A 7,500-nucleotide genomic window follows, 5' to 3' on the forward strand; every position below is an offset into this window, starting at 1 on the left:
CAACACCTGGTATTCCCAGGCGGTCTCCCATCCAGGTACTAACCAGGCCCAACCCTGCTTAGCTTCCGAGATCAGACGAGATTGGGCGCTTTCAGGGTGGTATGGCCGCAGGTGTGAAAGTTTTTTATTTTACTTCTCTTATTCTGTTGCTGCTGCTGCTGCTTGTCGTCAGACAGAAAGAATTATAAGCCCTGGGACAGGACAGAGAAGGTGAGAAGGTTCAAATAAGGGTTTAAAGCTTTGATGATGAGCAAGAAACACATGGCAAAAAGCTCTCCCCGGACTGTGAGAAAAAATTAAAAGCCTACAACAACTGGTATTACCAGGCGGTCTCCCATCCAGGTACTAACCAGGCCCAACCCTGCTTAGCTTCCGAGATCAGGCGCTTTCAGGGTGGTATGGCCGCAGGTGTGAAAGCGTTTTATTTTACTTCTCTTATTCTGCTGCTGCTGCTGCTGCTGCTGCTGCTGCTGCTGCTGCTGCTGCTGCTGCTGCTGCTGCTGCTGCTGCTGCTGCTGCTGCTGCTGCTGCTGCTGCTGCTGCTGCTGCTGCTGCTGCTGCTGCTTGTCATCAGACAGAAATAATTATAAGCCCTGGGACAGGACAGAGAAGGTGAGAAGGTTCAAATAAGGGTTTAAAGCTTTGATGATGAGCAAGAAACACATGGCAAAAAGCTCACCCCAAACTGTGAGAAAAAATTAAAAGCCTACAACACCTGGTATTCCCAGGCGGTCTCCCATCCAGGTACTAACCAGGCCCAACCCTGCTTAGCTTCCGAGATCAGACGAGATCGGGCGCTTTCAGTGTGGTATGGCCACAGGTGTGAAAGAGTTTTATTTTACTTCTCTTATTCTGTTGCTGCTGCTGCTGCTGCTGCTGCTGCTGCTGCTGCTTGTCGTCGTTGTCAGACAGAAAGAATTATAAGCCCTGGGACAGGACAGAGAAGGTGAGAAGGTTCAAATAAGGGTTTAAAGCTTTGATGATGAGCAAGAAACACATGGCAAAAAGCTCTCCCCGGACTGTGAGAAAAAATTAAAAGCCTACAACACCTGGTATTCCCAGGCGGTCTCCCATCCAGGTACTAACCAGGCCCAACCCTGCTTAGCTTCCGAGATCAGGCGCTTTCAGGGTGGTATGGCCGCAGGTGTGAAAGTGTTTTATTTTACTTCTCTTATTCTGTTGCTGCTGCTGCTGCTGCTGCTGCTGCTGCTGCTGCTGCTGCTGCTGCTGCTGCTGCTGCTGCTGCTGCTGCTGCTGCTGCTGCTGCTGCTGCTGCTGCTGCTGCTGCTGCTTGTCGTCAGACAGAAAGAATTATAAGCCCTGGGACAGGACAGAGAAGGTGAGAAGGTTCAAATAAGGGTTTAAAGCTTTGATGATGAGCAAGAAACACATGGCAAAAAGCTCTCCCCGGACTGTGAGAAAAAATTAAAAGCCTACAACACCTGGTATTCCCAGGCGGTCTCCCATCCAGGTACTAACCAGGCCCAACCCTGCTTAGCTTCCGAGATCAGGCGCTTTCAGGGTGGTATGGCCGCAGGTGTGAAAGTGTTTTATTTTACTTCTGTTGCTGCTGCTGCTGCTGCTGCTGCTGCTGCTGCTGCTGCTGCTGCTGCTGCTGCTGCTGCTGCTGCTGCTGCTGCTGCTGCTGCTGCTGCTGCTGCTGCTGCTGCTGCTGCTGCTGCTGCTGCTGCTGCTGCTGCTGCTGCTGCTGCTGCTGCTGCTGCTGCTTGTCGTCAGACAGAAAGAATTATAAGCCCTGGGACAGGACAGAGAAGGTGAGAAGGTTCAAATAAGGGTTTAAAGCTTTGATGATGAGCAAGAAACACATGGCAAAAAGCTCTCCCCGGACTGTGAGAAAAAATTAAAAGCCTACAACACCTGGTATTCCCAGGCGGTCTCCCATCCAGGTACTAACCAGGCTCAACCCTGCTTAGCTTCCGAGACCAGACGAGATCGGGCGCTTTCAGGGTGGTATGGCTGCAGGTGTGAATGTGTTTTATTTTACTTCTCTTATTCTGTTGCTGCTGCTGCTGCTGCTGCTGCTGCTGCTGCTGCTTGTCGTCAGACAGAAAGAATTATAAGCCCTGGGACAGGACAGAGAAGGTGAGAAGGTTCAAATAAGGGTTTAAAGCTTTGATGATGAGCAAGAAACACATGGCAAAAAGCTCTCCCCGGACTGTGAGAAAAAATTAAAAGCCTACAACACCTGGTATTCCCAGGCGGTCTCCCATCCAGGTACTAACCAGGCCCAACCCTGCTTAGCTTCTGAGATCAGACGAGATCGGGCGCTTTCAGGGTGGTATGGCTGCAGGTGTGAAAGTTTTTTATTTTACTTCTCTTATTCTGTTGCTGCTGCTGCTGCTGCTGCTGCTGCTGCTGCTGCTGCTGCTGCTGCTGCTGCTGCTTGTCATCGTCAGACAGAAAGAATTATAAGCCCTGGGACAGGACAGAGAAGGTGAGAAGGTTCAAATAAGGGTTTAAAGCTTTGATGATGAGCAAGAAACACATGGCAAAAAGCTCTCCCCGGACTGTGAGAAAAAATTAAAGGCCTACAACACCTGGTATTCCCAGGCGGTCTCGCATCCAGGTACTAACCAGACCCAACCCTGCTTAGCTTCCGAGATCAGGCGCTTTCAGGGTGGTATGGCCGCAGGTGTGTAAGTGTTTTATTTTACTTCTCTTATTCTGCTGCTGCTGCTGCTGCTGCTGCTGCTGCTGCTGCTGCTGCTGCTGCTGCTGCTGCTGCTGCTGCTGCTGCTGCTGCTGCTGCTGCTGCTGCTGCTGCTGCTGCTGCTGCTGCTGCTGCTGCTGCTGCTGCTGCTGCTGCTGCTTGTCGTCAGACAGAAAGAATTATAAGCCCTGGGACAGGACAGAGAAGGTGAGAAGGTTCAAATAAGGGTTTAAAGCTTTGATGATGAGCAAGAAACACATGGCAAAAAGCTCTCCCCGGACTGTGAGAAAAAATTAAAAGCCTACAACACCTGGTATTCCCAGGCGGTCTCCCATCCAGGTACTAACCAGGCCCAACCCTGCTTAGCTTCCGAGATCAGGCGCTTTCAGGGTGGTATGGCCGCAGGTGTGAAAGTGTTTTGTTTTACTTCTCTTATTCTGTTGCTGCTGCTGCTGCTGCTGCTGCTGCTGCTGCTGCTGCTGCTGCTGCTGCTGCTGCTGCTGCTGCTGCTGCTGCTGCTGCTGCTGCTGCTGCTGCTTGTCGTCAGACAGAAAGAATTATAAGCCCTGGGACAGGGCAGAGAAGGTGAGAAGGTTCAAATAAGGGTTTAAAGCTTTGATGATGAGCAAGAAACACATGGCAAAAAGCTCTCCCCGGACTGTGAGAAAAAATTAAAAGCCTACAACACCTGGTATTCCCAGGCGGTCTCCCATCCAGGTACTAACCAGGCCCAACCCTGCTTAGCTTCCGAGATCAGACGAGATCGGGCGCTTTCAGGGTGGTATGGCCGCAGGTGTGAAATTTTTTTATTTTACTTCTCTTATTCTGTTGCTGCTGCTGCTGCTTGTCGTCAGACAGAAAGAATTATAAGCCCTGGGACAGGACAGAGAAGGTGAGAAGGTTCAAATAAGGGTTTAAAGCTTTGATGATGAGCAAGAAACACATGGCAAAAAGCTCTCCCCGGACTGTGAGAAAAAATTAAAAGCCTACAACACCTGGTATTCCCAGGCGGTCTCCCATCCAGGTACTAACCAGGCCCAAACCTGCTTAGCTTCTGAGATCAGACGAGATCAGGCGCTTTCAGGGTGGTATGGCTTCAGGTGTGAAAGTTTTTTATTTTACTTCTCTTATTCCGTTGCTGCTGCTGCTGCTGCTGCTGCTGCTGCTGCTGCTGCTGCTTGTCATCAGACAGAAATAATTATAACCCCTGGAAAAGGACAGAGAAGGTGAGAAGGTTCAAATAAGGGTTTAAAGCTTTGATGATGAGCAAGAAACACATGGCAAAAAGCTCTCCCCGGACTGTGAGAAAAGAAAAAGCCTACAACACCTGGTATTCCCAGGCGGTCTCCCATCCAGGTACTAACCAGGCCCAACCCTGCTTAGCTTCCGAGATCAGACAAGATCGGGCGCTTTCAGGGTGGTATGGCCGCAGGTGTGAAAGTTTTTTATTTTACTTCTCTTATTCTGTTGCTGCTGCTGCTGCTGCTGCTGCTGCTGCTTGTCGTCAGACAGAAAGAATTATAAGCCCTGGGACAGGACAGAGAAGGTGAGAAGGTTCAAATAAGGGGTTAAAGCTTTGATGATGAGCAAGAAACACATGGCAAAAAGCTCTCCCCGGACTGTGAGAAAAAATTAAAAGCCTACAACACCTGGTATTCCCAGGCGGTCCCCAATCCAGGTACTAACCAGGCCCAACCCTGCTTAGCTTCCGAGATCAGGCGCTTTCAGGGTGGTATGGCCGCAGGTGTGAAAGTGTTTTATTTTACTTCTCTTATTCTGTTGCTGCTGCTGCTGCTGCTGCTGCTGCTGCTGCTGCTGCTGCTGCTGCTGCTGCTGCTGCTGCTGCTGCTGCTGCTGCTGCTGCTGCTGCTGCTGCTGCTGCTGCTGCTGCTGCTGCTTGTCGTCAGACAGAAAGAATTATAAGCCCTGGGACAGGACAGAGAAGGTGAGAAGGTTCAAATAAGGGTTTAAAGCTTTGATGATGAGCAAGAAACACATGGCAAAAAGCTCTCCCCGGACTGTGAGAAAAAATTAAAAGCCTACAACACCTGGTATTCCCAGGCGGTCTCCCATCCAGGTACTAACCAGGCCCAACCCTGCTTAGCTTCCGAGATCAGGCGCTTTCAGGGTGGTATGGCCGCAGGTGTGAAAGTGTTTTATTTTACTTCTCTTATTCTGTTGCTGCTGCTGCTGCTGCTGCTGCTGCTGCTGCTGCTGCTGCTGCTGCTGCTGCTGCTGCTGCTGCTGCTGCTGCTGCTGCTGCTGCTGCTGCTGCTGCTGCTGCTGCTGCTTGTCGTCAGACAGAAAGAATTATAAGCCCTGGGACAGGACAGAGAAGGTGAGAAGGTTCAAATAAGGGTTTAAAGCTTTGATGATGAGCAAGAAACACATGGCAAAAAGCTCTCCCCGGACTGTGAGAAAAAATTAAAAGCCTACAACACCTGGTATTCCCAGGCGGTCTCCCATCCAGGTACTAACCAGGCCCAACCCTGCTTAGCTTCCGAGATCAGGCGCTTTCAGGGTGGTATGGCCGCAGGTGTGAAAGTGTTTTATTTTACTTCTGTTGCTGCTGCTGCTGCTGCTGCTGCTGCTGCTGCTGCTGCTGCTGCTGCTGCTGCTGCTGCTGCTGCTGCTGCTGCTGCTGCTGCTGCTGCTGCTGCTGCTGCTGCTGCTGCTGCTGCTGCTGCTGCTGCTGCTTGTCGTCAGACAGAAAGAATTATAAGCCCTGGGACAGGACAGAGAAGGTGAGAAGGTTCAAATAAGGGTTTAAAGCTTTGATGATGAGCAAGAAACACATGGCAAAAAGCTCTCCCCGGACTGTGAGAAAAAATTAAAAGCCTACAACACCTGGTATTCCCAGGCGGTCTCCCATCCAGGTACTAACCAGGCTCAACCCTGCTTAGCTTCCGAGACCAGACGAGATCGGGCGCTTTCAGGGTGGTATGGCCGCAGGTGTGAATGTGTTTTATTTTACTTCTCTTATTCTGTTGCTGCTGCTGCTGCTGCTGCTGCTGCTGCTGCTGCTTGTCGTCAGACAGAAAGAATTATAAGCCCTGGGACAGGACAGAGAAGGTGAGAAGGTTCAAATAAGGGTTTAAAGCTTTGATGATGAGCAAGAAACACATGGCAAAAAGCTCTCCCCGGACTGTGAGAAAAAATTAAAAGCCTACAACACCTGGTATTCCCAGGCGGTCTCCCATCCAGGTACTAACCAGGCCCAACCCTGCTTAGCTTCTGAGATCAGACGAGATCGGGCGCTTTCAGGGTGGTATGGCTGCAGGTGTGAAAGTTTTTTATTTTACTTCTCTTATTCTGTTGCTGCTGCTGCTGCTGCTGCTGCTGCTGCTGCTGCTGCTGCTGCTGCTGCTGCTGCTTGTCATCGTCAGACAGAAAGAATTATAAGCCCTGGGACAGGACAGAGAAGGTGAGAAGGTTCAAATAAGGGTTTAAAGCTTTGATGATGAGCAAGAAACACATGGCAAAAAGCTCTCCCCGGACTGTGAGAAAAAATTAAAGGCCTACAACACCTGGTATTCCCAGGCGGTCTCGCATCCAGGTACTAACCAGACCCAACCCTGCTTAGCTTCCGAGATCAGGCGCTTTCAGGGTGGTATGGCCGCAGGTGTGTAAGTGTTTTATTTTACTTCTCTTATTCTGCTGCTGCTGCTGCTGCTGCTGCTGCTGCTGCTGCTGCTGCTGCTGCTGCTGCTGCTGCTGCTGCTGCTGCTGCTGCTGCTGCTGCTGCTGCTGCTGCTGCTGCTGCTGCTGCTGCTGCTGCTGCTGCTGCTGCTGCTTGTCGTCAGACAGAAAGAATTATAAGCCCTGGGACAGGACAGAGAAGGTGAGAAGGTTCAAATAAGGGTTTAAAGCTTTGATGATGAGCAAGAAACACATGGCAAAAAGCTCTCCCCGGACTGTGAGAAAAAATTAAAAGCCTACAACACCTGGTATTCCCAGGCGGTCTCCCATCCAGGTACTAACCAGGCCCAACCCTGCTTAGCTTCCGAGATCAGGCGCTTTCAGGGTGGTATGGCCGCAGGTGTGAAAGTGTTTTGTTTTACTTCTCTTATTCTGTTGCTGCTGCTGCTGCTGCTGCTGCTGCTGCTGCTGCTGCTGCTGCTGCTGCTGCTGCTGCTGCTGCTGCTGCTGCTGCTGCTGCTGCTGCTGCTGCTTGTCGTCAGACAGAAAGAATTATAAGCCCTGGGACAGGGCAGAGAAGGTGAGAAGGTTCAAATAAGGGTTTAAAGCTTTGATGATGAGCAAGAAACACATGGCAAAAAGCTCTCCCCGGACTGTGAGAAAAAATTAAAAGCCTACAACACCTGGTATTCCCAGGCGGTCTCCCATCCAGGTACTAACCAGGCCCAACCCTGCTTAGCTTCCGAGATCAGACGAGATCGGGCGCTTTCAGGGTGGTATGGCCGCAGGTGTGAAATTTTTTTATTTTACTTCTCTTATTCTGTTGCTGCTGCTGCTGCTTGTCGTCAGACAGAAAGAATTATAAGCCCTGGGACAGGACAGAGAAGGTGAGAAGGTTCAAATAAGGGTTTAAAGCTTTGATGATGAGCAAGAAACACATGGCAAAAAGCTCTCCCCGGACTGTGAGAAAAAATTAAAAGCCTACAACACCTGGTATTCCCAGGCGGTCTCCCATCCAGGTACTAACCAGGCCCAAACCTGCTTAGCTTCTGAGATCAGACGAGATCAGGCGCTTTCAGGGTGGTATGGCTTCAGGTGTGAAAGTTTTTTATTTTACTTCTCTTATTCCGTTGCTGCTGCTGCTGCTGCTGCTGCTGCTGCTGCTGCTGCTGCTTGTCATCAGACAGAAA

At 50.5% G+C, this 7,500-nt stretch overlaps 11 non-coding genes and 10 pseudogenes across 11 annotated transcripts in view; all 21 read right to left on the reverse strand.

The window, feature by feature from the left end:
* Nucleotides 1-113, reverse strand: part of LOC128463752 (5S ribosomal RNA) — a 119-nt gene extending 6 nt beyond the window's left edge. The window contains exon 1 of the ribosomal RNA XR_008343629.1: nucleotides 1-113. This exon is cut by the window's left edge and continues 6 nt beyond it. This is a non-coding gene — a ribosomal RNA (5S ribosomal RNA).
* A 188-nt stretch (nucleotides 114-301) lies between these two features.
* Nucleotides 302-410, reverse strand: LOC128466585 (uncharacterized; annotated as a pseudogene).
* Nucleotides 411-703: 293 nt separating this feature from the next.
* Nucleotides 704-822, reverse strand: LOC128463838 (5S ribosomal RNA). Its single transcript, XR_008343710.1, has one exon. It is a non-coding gene; the product is annotated as a 5S ribosomal RNA (ribosomal RNA).
* Nucleotides 823-1,037: 215 nt separating this feature from the next.
* LOC128465839 (uncharacterized) lies at nucleotides 1,038-1,146 on the reverse strand (annotated as a pseudogene).
* A 284-nt stretch (nucleotides 1,147-1,430) lies between these two features.
* Nucleotides 1,431-1,539, reverse strand: LOC128465840 (uncharacterized; annotated as a pseudogene).
* Nucleotides 1,540-1,866: 327 nt separating this feature from the next.
* LOC128464564 (5S ribosomal RNA) lies at nucleotides 1,867-1,985 on the reverse strand. Its single transcript, XR_008344390.1, has one exon. It is a non-coding gene; the product is annotated as a 5S ribosomal RNA (ribosomal RNA).
* Nucleotides 1,986-2,194: 209 nt separating this feature from the next.
* Nucleotides 2,195-2,313, reverse strand: LOC128463609 (5S ribosomal RNA). The gene has a single exon (XR_008343494.1). It is a non-coding gene; the product is annotated as a 5S ribosomal RNA (ribosomal RNA).
* Nucleotides 2,314-2,546: 233 nt separating this feature from the next.
* LOC128466534 (uncharacterized) lies at nucleotides 2,547-2,655 on the reverse strand (annotated as a pseudogene).
* Nucleotides 2,656-2,969: 314 nt separating this feature from the next.
* LOC128465841 (uncharacterized) lies at nucleotides 2,970-3,078 on the reverse strand (annotated as a pseudogene).
* Nucleotides 3,079-3,347: 269 nt separating this feature from the next.
* LOC128464683 (5S ribosomal RNA) lies at nucleotides 3,348-3,466 on the reverse strand. The gene has a single exon (XR_008344503.1). It is a non-coding gene; the product is annotated as a 5S ribosomal RNA (ribosomal RNA).
* A 188-nt stretch (nucleotides 3,467-3,654) lies between these two features.
* On the reverse strand, nucleotides 3,655-3,773 carry LOC128465170 (5S ribosomal RNA). Its single transcript, XR_008344963.1, has one exon. It is a non-coding gene; the product is annotated as a 5S ribosomal RNA (ribosomal RNA).
* A 213-nt stretch (nucleotides 3,774-3,986) lies between these two features.
* LOC128463234 (5S ribosomal RNA) lies at nucleotides 3,987-4,105 on the reverse strand. Its single transcript, XR_008343140.1, has one exon. It is a non-coding gene; the product is annotated as a 5S ribosomal RNA (ribosomal RNA).
* A 203-nt stretch (nucleotides 4,106-4,308) lies between these two features.
* On the reverse strand, nucleotides 4,309-4,417 carry LOC128466453 (uncharacterized; annotated as a pseudogene).
* Nucleotides 4,418-4,707: 290 nt separating this feature from the next.
* LOC128465842 (uncharacterized) lies at nucleotides 4,708-4,816 on the reverse strand (annotated as a pseudogene).
* A 284-nt stretch (nucleotides 4,817-5,100) lies between these two features.
* On the reverse strand, nucleotides 5,101-5,209 carry LOC128465845 (uncharacterized; annotated as a pseudogene).
* A 297-nt stretch (nucleotides 5,210-5,506) lies between these two features.
* On the reverse strand, nucleotides 5,507-5,625 carry LOC128464480 (5S ribosomal RNA). The gene has a single exon (XR_008344312.1). It is a non-coding gene; the product is annotated as a 5S ribosomal RNA (ribosomal RNA).
* Nucleotides 5,626-5,834: 209 nt separating this feature from the next.
* LOC128463610 (5S ribosomal RNA) lies at nucleotides 5,835-5,953 on the reverse strand. Its single transcript, XR_008343495.1, has one exon. It is a non-coding gene; the product is annotated as a 5S ribosomal RNA (ribosomal RNA).
* A 233-nt stretch (nucleotides 5,954-6,186) lies between these two features.
* LOC128466535 (uncharacterized) lies at nucleotides 6,187-6,295 on the reverse strand (annotated as a pseudogene).
* A 308-nt stretch (nucleotides 6,296-6,603) lies between these two features.
* LOC128465846 (uncharacterized) lies at nucleotides 6,604-6,712 on the reverse strand (annotated as a pseudogene).
* Nucleotides 6,713-6,981: 269 nt separating this feature from the next.
* Nucleotides 6,982-7,100, reverse strand: LOC128464694 (5S ribosomal RNA). The gene has a single exon (XR_008344514.1). It is a non-coding gene; the product is annotated as a 5S ribosomal RNA (ribosomal RNA).
* Nucleotides 7,101-7,288: 188 nt separating this feature from the next.
* LOC128465171 (5S ribosomal RNA) lies at nucleotides 7,289-7,407 on the reverse strand. Its single transcript, XR_008344964.1, has one exon. It is a non-coding gene; the product is annotated as a 5S ribosomal RNA (ribosomal RNA).
* Nucleotides 7,408-7,500: the final 93 nt, after the last annotated feature.

Source organism: Spea bombifrons, chromosome 9 (assembly GCF_027358695.1).
Source record: "Spea bombifrons isolate aSpeBom1 chromosome 9, aSpeBom1.2.pri, whole genome shotgun sequence".
NCBI lineage: Eukaryota > Metazoa > Chordata > Amphibia > Anura > Pelobatidae > Spea > Spea bombifrons.